The 17634-nt window shown below is 38.4% G+C and overlaps 1 long non-coding RNA gene across 3 annotated transcripts in view; it reads right to left on the bottom strand.

The window, feature by feature from the left end:
• Positions 1-17634, bottom strand: part of LOC122098264 — a 93161-nt gene that overhangs the window by 9469 nt on the left and 66058 nt on the right. Inside the window, exon 8 of one of the 3 annotated variants that reach the window (XR_006145705.1) lies at positions 12137-12175. The exons of the other annotated variants lie outside the window; for them this stretch is intronic. This is a non-coding gene — a long non-coding RNA (uncharacterized LOC122098264). Of the gene's footprint in view, positions 1-12136; positions 12176-17634 lie in introns of those variants that run through there. 3 annotated transcript variants of the gene reach the window in all.

A 17634-nucleotide genomic window follows, 5' to 3' on the forward strand; every position in this document is an offset into this window, starting at 1 on the left:
GAGCAAAGCTCAAGAATATTTTTTTTGTTGGATGTGGGGCTTGAACTCAGGGCCTAGGTGCTGTCTCTGAGTCTGTGCTCAAGGCTAGCACTCTACCACTTGAGACACAGCGCCACTTCTGGTTTTTGAGTGGTTAACTGGAGTAAGAGTCTCATAGGGATGTTTTTGCCGCAGCTGGCTTCGAACTACAATCCTTAGATCTCAGCTTCCTGAGTACCAGGTTTACAGGCATGAGCCACCAGCTCCTAGTGTCAAGAATACTTCTAAGAGTGCAAATATAGTTAGCATGTAACATATTACCAGTATATGGCAGAATAGGATAACCCTGGTGTTCCTATTCTCTGGACACACTGTTTCAACAGCAGCATAGAGATCAGTTTCTTCTGTGAGAAATCTAGAAACAAGCTGAAGTTAATGCACCCAAGTAGAGTAAAAAAACCAACAGCATCAAAACTGGCAGCAAGATGGGTGCTTGGGACATTAGAGTCTACTGGGGGTGAGAAAAGAAAGCAGTAATTTGGCCTAACATATGGATACCCGACACAGTTTCTCTCCCTGATCAGTGTACAGTGAGTTGGTGATAAACTCTGGACTCAGTGTTCCAACTTCCCCAGGAAGTAAAAGTAATTGGCTTTTGACCCACCTGTTTCAAGAGTTCTGAGAGGGTTCTGCATACTCTAGATGCATGGGACCATGAACAAGAAAGATGCTAGTGTGGATCAACATGAAGATATCAGAGGCCCACAAATGTTTTGGTCAAGTTGATTAGTAGAAGTCTTCTATATGAGGCCAATCCAGGAAGATAGAGAGAGGGATGGTAATTTTTTCTAATACATAGATATCGATTCAAAAGGTCAAGGAAAATTAAGAAATGGAAATACAATTTAATTAGAGAACACTATAAAACAAACCAACACTAATGACATAAAGATAATTGAATTGGCAGAGAATTCATAATTTCCATCAAAAATTATCAAGAGAACAATGCAAACAACAAAAAAAGAATTTCAACAAGAGGATACAAAATTTAACAGAAACCAAACAGAAATCATGAGGATGAAGATTCTGAAGACTAGACTGAGCCCTGTAATGTAATGAAGGGATTCAACAGCAGACTAGGGCATGTAGATGAGATGATCAAAGCAGGTCATTTGAAATGATCTAGTGTGGAGTAAAAAGAAAAGTGAAAAAGGATGAAGAAGCCAGGTGCCGGTGGTTCATACCTGTAATCCTAGCTACTCAGGAGGTTGAGATCTGAGAATCATGGGTCAAAGCCAGCTCAGACAGGAAAGTTCATGAGACTCTCATTTCCAATTAACCATCAGAAAACCAGAAGTGGCACTGTGGCTCAAAGTGGTAGAGCTCTAGCTTTGAGCAAAAAAAGCTCAAGGACAATACCCAGGCCCTGAGTGAAGCCCCCCACACACACAGACAAAGGACAATTGAGTTAGGGGACAACATCAAGTAGATAAGTCACAAATTATGGACTCTAAGAAGACAGAAAGCATTAGAAAGCTGATCCAGGACTGGGAAAGTGGATCAGTAGTAGAGTGCTTGCCTTGCATGCATGAGGCCCTGGGTTCGATACCTCAGCACCACATAAGCAAAAAGAAAAAAAAGCCGGAAGTGGCGCTGTGGCTTAAGTGGTAGAGCGCTAGCCTTGAGCTGAAGAGCTGAGGGACAGCGCCCAGGCCCAGAGTTCAGGCCCCACAACCGGAGCAAAAAAAAAAAAAAAAAAAAAATAAGTTGATCCAAATAAACATTAGCTGAAACTTTACCATATCTGGGAAAGGAAATGGAACACCAGATTCATGAAACTCAAAGGACCCAAACTGAGTTAATGAAATACACACCAAAATTGTCAGAAATCAAAGATAAAATGGGCAGTTTGAAACTATCAGGAGAAAAGAGACTTCTTGTACATTAAAGAACCTCAGTAAGACTTGAGTTGATTTTTCAACATAAACTTTTCAGGCCAGAAGGAAATAGATGATTATTCAAAGACTAAAGGGGGAAAAAACCTGCCAACCAATAATGTTATGCCTGTCAAAATTGTCTGTCAAAAAGAGCAGGAAATAAAGACTGTCATAGACAAACAAAAGCTGAGGGAGTTCATCACCACTCAACCTGACTTACAGGAAATGCTAAAGGGAGTTCTTCAACCTGAAGAGAAAGGATGCTAAACAGCAAAACAGAAGCCATCAAGAAAGGAGGAAACACAGTGGCAAAGGTAAATATACTGGTAAATACAGAAAATTATACTTCAGTAAAGGTGATGCATAAGTTACTTTTAATTCTACTATAAAAGTTAAATAAAAGCATTAAATATATAATCAAAATATGTTAATGATATACAATATAAGTGGGTGTGAGTTATAACATTAATGACAAAGTGTTAGGAAGAGGACAAGGGAAGTTTCTGTATGCGATTCAAGTTAATTTGTTATCTGTTTAAAATAAGCTATTATAAGTACAAGAAATTTTATGTGGGCTGGGAAGGTGGTTCAGTGGTAGAGTGCTTGCCTAGCATGCATGAAGCCCTGGGTTTGATTTCTCAGTACCACATACACAGAAAAAAGCCAGAAGTGGTGCTGTGGCTCAAGTAGTAGAGCATTAGCCTTGAGCAAAAAGAAGCTCAGGGACAGTGCCTAGGCCCTGAGTTCAAGCCCCAGGATTGGCAAAAAAGAAAAAAAAGGAAATTTTATATAAATCTACAGTAACCACAAAGAAAGTACCAACAGAAGTTGCATTCAGAAAAATAAGAACAGAATCAAAGCATATTAATTAAAGAAGTAAAACAAATAGGGAAAGGGGTAAAAGAACTATAAAACAGCTAAGTGCTGGTGGCTCACACCTGTAATCCTAGCTACTCAGGAGGCTGAAATCTGAGGATCATGGTTCAAAGCCAGCCTGGGTAGGAAAGTCTGTGAGATACTTATCTCCCATAAACTACCAGAAAACCAGAAGTGGTGCTGTGGCTCAAGTGGCAGAGCACTTGTCTTGAGCTGAAGAGCTGAGGGACAGTTCCCAGGCCCAGAGTTCAAGCCCTATGACTGACAAACAAAAAACACCCTACAAAACAGTAGGTTTTTAAAAAATAATAAACAAACTGGCAATAGTCAATCCTTTCCTATTAATTACTGTAAGTGTAAATATATGAAAGACACAGGTTAAAATACATACCATGAAGTGCTGAAGATACAGACCACTTGTCTATCATGTGTGAAGCTCTGGGTTTGATCCCCAGTACAAAAAAGAAAAAAATGAAAGAGAGAGAAAGAGAAAAAGAGAGAGAGAGATGGGGGGAGGATATACAGAATGGCTAAATGTATAAAAGATTATTATCAAACTATGGATGGATTCTCTACAAGAGAAATGAAAGGCACACATAAGCTGAAAGTGAACAGTTAGAACAAGATATTCTCTGCAGGGGCTGGGAATGTGGCTTAGTGGTAGAGTGCTTGCCTAGCATGAAGGAAGCCCTGGGTTTGATTCCTCAGTACCACATAAACAGAAAAAGCCAAAAGTGGTATTGTGGCTCAACTGGTAGAATGCCATACTTGAGCAAAAGAAGCTCAGGGACAGTGCCCAGGAACTGAGTTCAATCCCCAGGACTGGCAAAAAAAAAAGATATTCCCTGCAAATCATAACCACAAGAGAAAAGAGGGGGCTACACACACACACACACACACACACACACACTCTCACTCACACACACACACACCAACTTCATGCAATCTCTGATACTCATCTCCAATTAATCAACAAAATGCAATAAGTTGAGGTGTTGCTAAAGTGGTACAGTGCCAGTCTTGAGCAAAAAAGTTAAGCAAAAGCAGAGCACAAGGCCCTGAACTCAAGTCTCATTCTGGCACAAAAAATAAAAATAAAATAAAATATAAAATAAAAAAGTAGATCAAATGGACCTAGCACACATGTATGGGACAGTCACCAAATGACAGCAGAATATATATTCTTCTCTAATACATATGAACCATCCTCCCAAGAGACTGAAATAATATTAAATATATTCTTCATAGTGAATGAAACTAAAAATTGGCAGCAAAATAACTAGAAAATTCAAATATATATGTAAATTAAACAACAAACTTATGAAAAGCAGTGAGTTAAAGAACAAATCAAGAGAAAAATTATAAATACCTTAAGACAAAGGAAAACAATAATACAATATACCAAAACTTTAGGGATGTAGGAAAAAGGCTAGTAAAAGGGAATTTATAGTGGTGAGCACCTGAATAAAAAGAAGGTTTTCAAACAAACAAGATAACACACTATTCAAGAAATGAGGAAAAGAACAAGGCAATCATAAAAGTAGATAGAAGGATGGAAATTAAAAAATTAAAATGGAAATAAGCAAAACAATGAATAGTAACACAATAGAAATCAATAAAACTAAAAGTTATATTTTTAAAGATAAATAAAATGAACAAGCATTTAGATACACCAAAGAAAAAGATGTGATTCAAGTCAACAATAAATGAAAAGGGAGACATTAAAACTGATAGCTCGGCAATTAAAGAGACAACTATGAATAAGTATATGCCAAGAAACTGGATAAGCTAGAAGAAATGGATAAATTCCTAGAAATACACAAACTACAAACACTGAATCAGAAAGAGAGGAAGTCTAAATAGATCTGCAACTAGTATGGAGATTAAGTAATTATTTTTAAAACTTCCATAAAAGAAAAGTCCAGGACCAGATGGCTTTACTGGCAAATCTATCAAACATTTAAGAAAGAGTTGCTGTCAATCATTGTCAAATGGTTCCAAAAAGTGGAAGAAACATCTTCCAAAAAATTATTCCCTGGATACACAAACTAGACAAAGACAACACAAGAAAAAAGCTGCAGGCCCATAATCTTGATGAGCATATATGGAAAAAATTTCAGGAAAATAGCAGAAAACCATATACAACAGCACATTAAAAGGATTGTACACCTTGACCAAAGATTAATTCTTAGGATGGAATCATGGTTTTGCATATGCTAAGGTATCAACGTGATATACCACAATAAAGTAATTATTGGCAAAACAAATTAATATATCAGTGCATGGAAAAACAGCATTTGATAAAATTTAACACCCTTTAAAAATAAAAAAAGTAACCAAATGGTTCTGGAACAAAGCCTAATGACACAGAATGGGAGCCCAGAAGTAAATCCACGCATATGTGGCTAACCCAATTTTTACAAAAGTGAATAAAAAACAGAAAAGGGTAATCTTTTCAACAAAGTGTTGGAAAAATTGTATATTCATATGCCAAAGAACAAAACTGAGTCCTTATATACAGAAAACAATGAAAAGATGATTAAAGATTTAAATTAAGTCTGAAATGTACAAAGCCTTGAGTTTAAAAAAAATAGGAAAAAAACATTAGGAATAGCTTCATAAGATCTGTCTTGGCAATGACGTCATGGATAGAAAACCAAGAACCATAGTCAACCAATGCCAAAGTAGACAGGTAGCACTACACCAGACTGTACAGAGTAGGTATTTATAAAAAATATTCCTAATAAGAGGTTAATGTCCAAACTATAGAAAAAATTCAATAGGAAAAATGCTCATGGTTTTATTTTCAGAGGATAAGGGCTTCAATAGATAATTCTCCCAAGAAGACATACAAATTAACATAAGTAATTATCAGGTAAATGCAAATTAAAATCACACTATCATCTTATACATATTAGAATGGCTACTACAGGGCTGGGAAGTTGGCTCAGTGGTAGAGTGCTTGCCTTGCATGCAGGAGGCCCTGGGTTCGATTCCTCAGCACCACATACGCAGAAAAAAGCTGGAAGTGGTGCTGTGCCTCAAGTGGTAGGGAACTAGCCTTAAGCTGAAGAGCTGAGGGACAGTGCCCACGCCATGACTGACAAAAAAAAAAAAAAAGAATGGCTACTACAGAAAAAAAATTAACAATGAAAGACGTGTGGGGTTATTATCAAGGAACTGGAAGCTTTGATGTGAATGCAAAGTGGTTCAGATGCCATGAAAAGGCTCCTCAAAAAAATGATAGATGGGTGGGTCACATCTGTAATCCTAGCTACTCAGGAGGCTGAGATCTGAGGATTGCAGTCCAAAGCCAGCCCAGGCAGGAAGCTCTGTGAGACTCTTATCTCCAATTATCCACCAAAATGTCAAAAGTGGAGGTGTGGCTCAAGTGGTAGAATGCTAGCTCTGAGCAAAAAACTCAGGGACAGCATCTAGGTTCTGAGTTCAAGCACTAGAACAGGCACCAAAAAAATAAGAAAATGATAAATCAGCTAGGATATAGCTCAGTGGTACAATGCTTGCCTACCATGCCCTGCGTTGATCCCCAGCATTGTGAGAAAAAAAATACAAATAATAATAGAATTATAAAATTATTTAGCAATCTAATTCTAAATATTTACGTAAAATAAATGAAATCAGGATCTTATAGCAACACTATCTTATTCATTGTAGCATTATTTACTACACCTAAAATTTGGAAACATGGCAAAGACACAGAATGAAATATTTATTCTGCCTTAAAACAGAAGGAAACCAGAAAATGAGGGAGGGGGTAACATTGTTTAAAAGGAAATTACTCATTACCTTACTTTTGTATCTGTAACCCTTCCTGTTCCATCACCTTAAAAAAAAAAAGACAGAAAACCAGCTGTATGGGATAGCATGGATAGAATTGGAGGACATCATGCTCCGTGAAAGAAGCCAGTGACAGAAGGGCAAACACTACACAAATCCATAGATGAGGCACTTCAAATAGTCAAACTTAAGGAATCAAAGTATAGGATGGTATTTTCCAGGAGCTTTGTGGAGGGGAAAACAAGAGGCCGCATCAATGAACATAAAATGCAGTTATACGTGATTAATAAATTCTAGAAATCTGCTGAACAAAGTGCCAATAGGCAAGACACCTGAATTTTATATTTAAAAATCTGTTAAAGTATATCTTATATTAATGCTTCTAACCATGGTAAAAATTCAAGAAATATCCATTATCTTAAAAGGCAATCAATCAAAAATACCAGATATGAAGCCAAGAAGGAAACATAATCCATGATAATAAAAAAACCAGTCAGGTACCAGTGGTTCATGCCAACAATCCTAGCTACTCAGTAGGTTGAGATCTGAGGATCACGGTTCAAAGCCAGCCCAATCGGGAAAGTCTATGAGATTATTATCTCCAATTAACCCCAGGAAAACTGGAAGTTGAGCTGGGCTTAAAGTGGTAGAGCACTAGCTTTGAGTGAAACTGCTCAAGGACAGTGTCCAGGATCTGAGATCAAGTCCCACAACCACCAAAAAAAGGAAAAAAAAAAAAAAAAGAAAAAGAAAAAGAAAAAAATTCAGTCAACAAAAACAGATTAGAATCTACACAGATTTAAGAATAGGGGTTTGGAACTATAACTCAGTAGTAGAGCCATTGTCTAACATATCTGGAGGTCCTAGCTTTGATCTCTAGCATTGAAAAATTAGCATAAAAATGAAGTAATAACTATAGCTACAGTCTGCATGTTCAAAGTTAGAGCTAAAGAAAATTATAAAAACTCGATAGGAAATGTACTCATTACCTTACTCATATAACTGTAACCCCTCTGTACAGTATTTTTACAATAAAAAACATTTGATTCAAAATTCTAGCAATGGAAACTATACTGAACAAGATTAAAATGTACTATAATGGAGAAGAAAAGGGAAGTGACATTCATGGCATACCATGGGAAAGCCTTTGCAATATAATGAAAAATGTTTTAAAAAATAGTAAGTTGCTAGACAACTTCCCAAGGCCAAATATATATGCCACTGGAATCCAGGACAAAATGGAGATGGGGAAATAAAGCAAAAAATATTCGTGATCTGGTGCTGGTGGCTCATGCCTAGCTACTCAGGAGGCTGAGATCTGAGGACGGTAGTTCGAAGCTCCCTGGATCAGTAAAGTCTGTGAGACTCTTATATCCAATTAATCACAGAAAAAACTGGAAGTGGTGCCGTGGCTCAAATAGTAGAGTGCTAGCCTTAAAGCAAAAGGAGCTCAGGGACAGTGCCCAGGCCCAGAGTTCAAATCCCAGGACTAACACACACACAAATATTTTAGGAGTATTAATTTTGCCAGATATCCCCAAATTTGACAAAATATAAGCAAGAAGCCCAATAAAACCTAAATACAAGAAACATGAAGAATAGTAAACCAAGGCATAATCATCATATTGTTCAAAACAAAAAGAAAAAAAAGACATGTTATATTTAAGAAATGTAAGGATAACAGATTTCTAATGGAAAACAATGTAAACACAAACATAATTCAGTGATACTCCAAGGCTTGATAGCATGAATTTCTGCTTGTTTGGCCTTTTCTGCTCAGGGCTGGTGCTCTACCACTTAAGCCACGCCTCCAATATGGCTCTTTTGCTCAGATTTGCTGTGCCAGCTAGTTTCAAACCCCAATTCTTAGAACTCAGTTTCATGAATAGTTAGAATTACAGGCATGAGCCACTGATGCCTGGTTCATACTTTTAAAATACTCTAGTGGAGCCCTGTGTAGTGGCTTACAACTGCAATCCCAGCTACTTGGGAAGTGAAGATTATAATTTGAGTCCAGCCTGGAAAAAAAAGTTAGTGAGATAAGTACCTCAATCAGTAACCTGGGCATGGGACTCTTGCCTGTGATCCAGCCAAGCAGGAGGCCATATGTAGAATTATGGTTGAGGCTAGCCCAAGCAAAAAGGTAAGATCCTATATGAAAAATCACTAAAGCAAGAAAGGGCTGGGGTGGCATGGCTCAAATGGCAGAGCACCTTCCTAGCAAATCTGAGACCCTCAGTTCAAACCTCCAGTACCACACACACATAAAAGTACTCATATACAATTTGACTGGACCAGAATGCCCAGATATTTGGTCAGACATTATTATGGATGCTTCTGTCAGGGTACTTTTTTTTTTTTTAGATAAGATCAACATTTAAATGGATGACCTTTAAGTAAAGCAGATTGCCTTTCATACTGTGAGTAGACCTCATGCAATCAGTTGAAGGCATTTTTAGAACAAAGACTGGCCTCCCCTAGCACAAAGTAATTCTGCCAGCAGATGGTCCAGGCTGAATAACTTCAGATTTAAGCTACAGTGTCCATTCTTCTTCAATCTCTACCTTGCCGTCCTACCTTGATTTTCTATTGTTCATAATCTTGTAAGCAATTCCTTAAAATTTCTCCTTGCTCTTCGCCCCCCCTACACACAAATTGTTTGTTTCTTTGAAAAACCCAGACTAATAATAACTGAGAGAAACTCTCCATCTAGTTGTATAACATAGCAAAAATATCTCTCGAAAAGTTAAGTTGAATTGAAACTTTTTTTTGTTACCAGTTGTTAGGGCTTGAACTCAGGGCCTGAATGCTGCTCCTAAGCTTTTTGGCTCAAGACTAGTGTTCTACCATTTGAGCCATAGCACCACTTCTGGCTTTTTTGACTTTCTAGCTTCAGCTGGCTTCAAACTACAATCCTCAGATCTCAGCCTCCTGAGTAGGTAGGATTATAGGCATGAGCCACTGGCACCTGGCTAAAATGAAACATTTTTAACACAACAAAATGAGGAAGAACTGATCATCTACAGAGGTGTATAGTAGAAATGTTGACTGAAGTCCTTCAAGCAAAAAGAAAATAATATACAAAGGAATGAAAAACCCCGTAAGTGAAAGCTGCACTGAATATCATATAAGATCTAGGAACATTAGTCTAGAAATATTGGGGCTAGGGTGGCTCAGTGGCAGAGCATTGGCCTAGCATGAATGAGGCCATACATTTGATTCCCATCACTGCAGGAAATAAAAAATAATAACATAAGTAAAAATAAAAAATGCAGCTGATTGTTAGGGTCAGTTGTGGACTAACGGGAAAGCATAAAGCATAAAGCCAGTTATAATTGAGATTTGACTTCTTCGTAGGACTTTCCTCCAGAAATCCCACAAGGAAGACTGAGGAAGAGCCTAGGATCAGCTCTGCCACGTTTCTAGTTACAACAGCAGCCACTGCAGAGTCCACCTTGTTTATTATACCTACTGAATCTGCACTATAGAATGAGCCTATCTAAAAGGCCATGCACTGGTGGAATTCTATTGCAGATGGGTGAAAAGAACTGAGAATTGTGAAAAGTGTACCTTTACCTTCCTAGAATCTTCAACATTTGGAGGAGGAGAAGTACAGTTATGAAAATATACCCCAAACCCAAGTTCAAAGTACGTGTCTAAGACTGAGGCTTAAGAAGAACATCAGAGAACACCCAATTTTGCCCCCCCCCCCAGCACCTGCCCTGCCAACCAGGCCAACAAATCTTGAATAAATCTGTGTGGTACAGCTGGAAGAATGGCAAGAGATGGATTCTATGGGGAGCAAAACAAAAGAAAGATCCAGAGCCAAGTGGAGAAACAAAAACAAGGTATCACTGGAGGATTTTGAAATCTCTGGTGCCCATGGCAACAACAAAATCCAACTCTGATAACCATAGCAACAAATTCCAACTCTGGTAACCATAGCAACTATAGCAACTAAGCAAATTTCAAACCTAGTCCAACTCCTGACTAAATCAACACAAGCCCCCCCCCCCCACCAACTAAAGGCACACCAAAAAGGAAAGCATGCTAATCTCTAGATATAAAAAATGATCTCAGTATGTATAATCTCTATTCATGGTCATCTTTCAATAAAAAAGTACATATCATTTAAAAAAGCATGAAAAACAATCTGAAAGACAAAGAAATCATGTGAAGCAGACTTATATATCACAGGGCTTTGGGGACCATCATAAAGGGAATTTAAAACAACTATGATTAACATGCTTAAGCACTGGTTTTCCAAAGCAGACAATCTTGTCCACAGGGAACACTTGGCAACATCTGGAGGCATTTATCAGTTTCTTAATGGGAGATGTATTGCTAGCATCTAGTGGGTAGAGGCCAGAGATGGTGTTAAATATCCCATAAATGCACAGGATAGCACCTTCCAACAGAATCATTTTCCTGAAAATGTCAGTTATTCCAAAGCAAGAACCTCTATAGTAAAAGCTCTACTGGGAAAAGTACAAGACATACAAGATTACATCAGCCTCTCCTGCAGAAATATGGAAACTATAAGAACACAATAGATATCTTAACATGAATGTAGTAATCAGTTCATGATATACAGCAAAACATTCTGTATGCCTTAAGAATATTCAATAAGCCAGGCACTAGTAGCTTATACCTATCATTCTAGATACTCAGGAGGCTGAGATCTAAGGATGAGGTTTGAAGGCAGCCCAGGCAGGCCAGCCCATGAGTCTCTTATCTCCAATAAGCCACTAAAAATGCTAGAAGTGGAGCAGTAGTTCAAGTGGTAGAGTGCCAGCCTTGATCAAAATAGGCCAAGGGCAGTGACCAGGCCCTAAGTCCAAGCCCTAGGACCAGAATTTAAAAATTCTTTAAAAAGAATATATAATAAAAAGAATAATAGAAATACCATAACCTGAAAAACAATTACAGAAATGAGATAATCTTTTCTGGGCTCATAAATGGAATCATCATAGCTAAGGCAAGAAAATTTCAAGTTAAGTCAATAGGAATGACCCAAACTGGAATACAAAGAGAAAAAAAGCAAGAAGTAGCATAGAATGTGCCAATGTGTGGGACAGTAATGAATAGTGTACTATACATGTCATTGGACTTGTAGAAGTAGAACAGGAAGAACAGAACAGAGGAAATGTTTGAAGAAATAATGTCTGAGAATTTTCAAAAATCACTAGCAAACACTATAAACTCAAGAATTTCAGAGAACATCAAGATAAATTTGATTGAAGAAATCAAAATACAAAAATGATTCCCAATACATGATGGTGCATTTTGTGATTTTCTACTTTACAATGGGGCAACAATGTACCCATACAATCATTCTTTTTCATCTTTGCTACAATGTTTAACAAATTACATGAGATTAAAAAAAAAAAACTTTATGAGCCAGGTGGCCGGTGACTCACATCTGTAATCCTTGCTACTCAGGAGGCTGAGATCTGAGAATTGTGGTTCAAAGCCAGCCCAGGCAGGAAAGTTCATGAGATTCTTATCTCCAATTAATTACCAGAAAGCTGGAAGTGGCAATGTGGCTCAAGTGGTAGACAGCACCCAGGCCCAGAGTTCAAGCCCTGTGACATACAAAACAAACAACAAAAAAAGTTTATCATAAAATATATGCAGTGTTGTGATTTTTGTTAACTGTAGACTAATGTAAATGTTCTGAGTATGTTTAAGATAGTCTAGGTTAAGCTATGATGTTTAAATGCATTTCGTTTTATTTTTAATTTTTATTTCTTAATATTTTCTTATGATTTTAGACAGAAGTTTGTTCTTTTGCTAGTTCTTTGAGGGTATAAATTTCGTTATTTCTAATTTTTCTTAATACAGACATTTACTGCTATAAACTTACTTTTTAGAATTGCTTTTGCTGTATCCCATATTTTTTTGTTTGTGTTTTTGGTTGATCATGGGGCTTGAACTCAGCTTGAGCGCTGTCCTTCAGCTTTTCAGCTCAAGGCTAAAGCTCTACCACTTGAGCCACAATGTCACTTCTGGTTTTCTCAGTGGTTTACTGGAAATGAGTCTCACAGACTTTTCCTGCTGGGGCTGGCTTTGAATCCTGATCCTCAGATCTCAGCCTCCTGAGTAGCTAGGATTACAGGGGTAATCCACCAGCGCCTGGCTCCCGTGTGTTTTGTTTCACTGCATTTCTTATTTATTCTTGAGGTTGTTTTTTTTTTAATTCTCTTATTTCTTCTTTGACCTACTGGTTAAACAAAACTATCTACTCAAATATTTTTCATTTCTTTATGGTGAAAACTTTCAAACTCCTTTCTTGTAGGTTTTGAAATGTACAGTATATTATCTATAGATACCCTACTGCAGAATAGCACATTAGAACCTCTTGCTCCTGTATAAATGCAAGTAAGTACCCACTGATCAACCCTGACCCATGCCCCTCCCCATACCTCTCTCCCTGGACTCTGCTAAACATCATTATACCTTTAAGTTCTCTGAGCTCAACTTTTTCTTTTCTTTGTGCAGGCCCTGGGGCTTGAACTGCTAGGGCATGGGCACTGTCCAAGAACTTTTGTGTTCAACTTAAAGCTAGTGCTCTACCACTTGAGCCATGGTTCCACTTCCAGCTTTTTGGTGGTTTTAAAGGTAAAAGTCTCATAGACATTTCCATGGGGCTGGCTTCAAACCATGATCCTCAGATTTCAGAGTAGCTAGGATTATAAGTGTGAGCTACTGGTATCCTGTTTTTTTTTTTTTTTTTTTTTGGGTCCGGTCATGGGGCCTGAACTCTGGGCCTGGGCGCTGTCCCTCAGCTCTTCAGCTCAAGGCTAGCGCTCTACCACTTGAGCCACAGCGCCACTTCCGGCTTTTTTCTTTTTGCTTATGTGGTGCTGAAGAATCGAACCCAGGGCCTCAGGCATGCAAGGCAAGCACTCTACCACTGAGCCAACTTCCCAGCCCCTGGTATCCTGTTTTAAGATAGGTGTGTGATTGTGTGGTACGTGTCTTTCTATGCCTGTCATATTTTACTTCACATTTTTATATTCAGTTCCATTGATGTTGCTGCAAATAACAGAATTTCATTCTTTTTATATGACTGAATAGTATTCCATTGTGCATAGGAACCATTTTCTTTATACAATCACTAGTGGACAGATATTTTGTGATTTTCTCATTTCTTAACTATCATAAACATTTCTGCAGTGAATACAAGAGTGCACATGCTACTTGTACTGTTGAGTATTTAGATATAGATTTGTATTTAAATATAGTATTTCTTATATTTAAAGGTATCCATTTAGCATTTGTTATAATGGAGGCCAACAGGGGATGAATAAGGGGTTTTGGGGGGGACATCTCTAAGCAAGTATTTTAACAATTTCTAGAAAGCATTTTCATTGACAAAATAATTGTAGGTTTGCAATTTCATTTTCCTAAAAATTTCACAGATGTTGCTCCATTGACTTCTTGCATGTACCTTTTATTTTAAAAATATTTAGAGGCTGAGTGTAACCTTTTTTGGTCCAGTTGTGGGGCCTGAACTCTGGGCCTGGGTGCTATCCCTCAGCTCTTCAGCTCAAGGCTAGCGCTCTACCACTTGAGCCACAGCGCCACTTCCGGCTTTTTTCTTTTTGCTTATGTGGTGCTGAGGAATTGAACCCAGGGCCTCAGGCATGCAAGGCAAGCACTCTACCACTGAGCCACCTTCCCAGCCCTGAGTGTAACCTTTTCATGCTGGATATTTTTGAGAAATGGTCTTGCTTCCTGCCCAGGCACATGTCTAGATGGCAATGTTTTGTCTCTTCTACCATATGAGGACAAAGTGAAAAGCCACTCTCTTTATGAAACAGAAAATGGTTCCTGACCAGATATCTAACCCATTAACACCTTGATGTTGAACTTCTCAGCCTTTGGGGCTGTGAAAAATAAATCTGTTATTTATAAGCCTCCAAGAATATAGTGCTTTTTCTTTTTTTTGCTTGAACTCTAGGCCTGGGTGCTGTCCCTCGCACTTCAGCTCAAGGCTAGCACTCTACCGATGAGCCACAGAGATACTTCCAGTATTTTTCCCCCCCAGGGCTGAGGACCAAACCCAGGGCCTTGCATGCGCCAGGTGGGTGCCCTTCTGTTGAGCTAAACCCCCAGCCCCATACTTCCAGTTTTCTAGTGGTTTATTGAAGATAAGAGTCTCACGGACTTTTCTGCTCGGGCTGGCTTTGAACCACAATCCTCAGATCTCAGCCTCCAGAGTAGCTAGGATTACAGGTGTGAGCCACCGGTGCCCAGTTACAGTGCTTTTATGTAGTAGGGTAAACAAAGTAGGACAAAGGTTACAAAATATTCAAGACTATAAAACAGTTGTAAAAACAATTAAGGAAATTAAAGATACAAATACAGTAAATGGAAAGATATTCCTCGACCATGGAATGTGTGACTTCTATTGTGAAGATGAAATTAATTCCCAGAGTGATATACAGATCCAACAAAATCCCTACCCAAATGCTAGCCACTTTCTTTTTCATAAATAGGAAAATCTCTCTTAAAATTCAAATCAAATCTCAACCTACCTCAGAGACAAAACAATAGAATTAGAGATCTTACAATTCATAGAATTGCACTATAGCTGGGTGCTCATGCTTGTAATCTTAGTTAATCATGAAGTTGGGATCTAGAGAATCTCATGCACTAAGGCTGCTCATGCCTGTAATCTTAGCTAATCAGTGGGTTGAGATCTAGAGGATCTCAGTTCAAAGCCAGACATGGCAGAAAAGCACTAACGATTCCATCTCAGAAATGGCCAGCAAAATGCTGACCTAGATATGTGGCTGGGCGCCCATGGTTCACGCCTGTAACCCTAGCTACTCAAGAGGTTGAGATCTGAGGATCGAGGTTCAAAGCCAGCCCGGGCGGGAAAGTCCATGAGACTCTTATCTCCAACAAACCACCAGAAAACTGGAAGTGGTGCTGTGGCTCAAGTGGTAGGGTGCTAGCCTTGAGCTGAAGGACAGTGCCCAGACCCAGAGTTCAAGCCCCATGACAGACAGAAAAAAAACAAAAACAAAAACTAAGACATGTAGCTCATGTGGTATAGCACCAGCTAAGCAAGCAAGCAACAGAGAGAGCATGACACCATGAGTTCAAACTGAAATACTGCCAAAAGTAAATAAAACAAAAATCCCCAAAAAACTTTATTACAAAGCTACAGTAATCTGAACATCATGGGTCTGACATAAAGACAGAGATAAAGACCAGTAGAATCAAATATTGAGCCACAAATTAAATCTTCATATACTGTGAAGACCATTGGATGGTGAATGACCAGTCTTTTTTACAGTTTTGAAAAAATATCCACATACAAAAGAATGAAGTTGGGCCCTTCTATTACATACAAATGTGCCCATTTGATTAAAGACCTAAACATAGCAGCTAGAGCTATAACATTTCTTAGAGAAAAAAAAACACAGGGTGAAAGATTCATAGCATCCAATTTGACAATGATTGCTTGGATACGACAGGTTAAAAAAAATAAATTGGACTACTCCATCAAAACTGAAATCATCTGAGTGCTACAAATGGTGAAGCTAAGTTCAGCGTCAAATTTGAACTCAAAATTAAATATGAACTAAATTAAAGTGGATAGAAAACAATCTCAGCAATGCACAGATAATTGTGTTGTGAGTGATTATATCATTGGCAAAGCATGCCTTCTGCTATGCTAAACAACAAAATTTCCACCACGTGCAGACTAATCCTCCTCTCTCTCTCTCCCCCTCCCTCTCTCTCCTCCCCCTCCCTCTCTCTCCTCCCCCCCCCCCCCCCCAATATCTGTCTCTGTCTCTCTCTCGTACTGATCCTGGAGCTTGAACTTAGGACCTAGGCTCTATCACTTAAGCCACAGAGCCACTTCTGGCCTTTTGGTGGTTAAATAGAGGTAAGAGTCTCAGACTTTTCTGCATGGGCTGGCTCCACCTGTCAGTCCTCAGATCTCAGCCTCCTGAGTAGCTAGGATTACTGTAAGCTATCACATGTGGCTCATATTTTAATCAGAGTATCTTCACTTACTGCTCTCTCTTCTTATTGCTCCTGTTATTCAACAGCTTTCAGCTAGATTTCTTATGCCATCTATCATACATAGATACAATGTACTTCAATATTATTTACCCCTCCATCACTACCTTTCATCCTCATTGCTTCCCCTTCATCGCCTTCTCATAGTTACAATCATGTTCTGTGTGTGTATATATGTGTTCAAGAAGAATATTTTTGATGAAACAATATTGGTTTCCTTGAATTCTCCAGAAGCAAAGATGTGCTACAGGTATGTGCTGCTATGAGCATATGTCCAGAGCCCTTTCTGCACAGCTGGCATTGGCATCATACTAAAGGCAATGTTTAAATCAAGCAAAAGACTGAATATTAAAATTCATTTTACCATAATGACAAATCCTTGAATGTACCCACATTCACTCATGTGAGGCAAGGCCTATAGATATAGGCCCGTTTCTCCTCTGAATACTATTTAATTTTGAGTAATTGCATAGTGTCAGAAAAGTGATCATTACTAGTTTTTGTTTTATTGTTTCAAACCTCTATTTCGTTGTTTAATAGCTAGACATGGTAATAATAACTTTGTAACAGACAATCTGTAGAAAAATCTGGGTCATCTTCATGGGTCTCTTGCTTCTTTCTGTGAGGTGGGGAGGGGAGTCATTTTTATTCTGGTATTCTAAGTTCATTAACCAATAAGCAGCCTTTTAGGGAAGGTTGGATTGATTCCACATCCCATTTCTTAGGTATAGCTTAGAAAACATGTTCTCCACCTGGTGCTCTCAGAAAATAGTAAATGCCTTACTTAATAACATATTTCTTTCTGAAAATTGCTTTCCCTCTCCATCATTGAATAGACAAAGAATTGGATGAAACTCATGAAGATGGGTGGAATCTGTCTTGCCATTTTATCTCCTAGAACACGTGTGTGCACACACACACATATCAAACTGTCTTTCAAGGAAATTTGTTTGCCATTCACTGAATTTTTTGAAGTTGATGTCTAACTTTGCTTATAAAG

The sequence above is a fragment of the Dipodomys spectabilis genome, unplaced genomic scaffold, assembly GCF_019054845.1.
Source record: "Dipodomys spectabilis isolate Male_0828 unplaced genomic scaffold, ASM1905484v1 ptg000468l, whole genome shotgun sequence".
NCBI classification, from domain to species: domain Eukaryota; kingdom Metazoa; phylum Chordata; class Mammalia; order Rodentia; family Heteromyidae; genus Dipodomys; species Dipodomys spectabilis.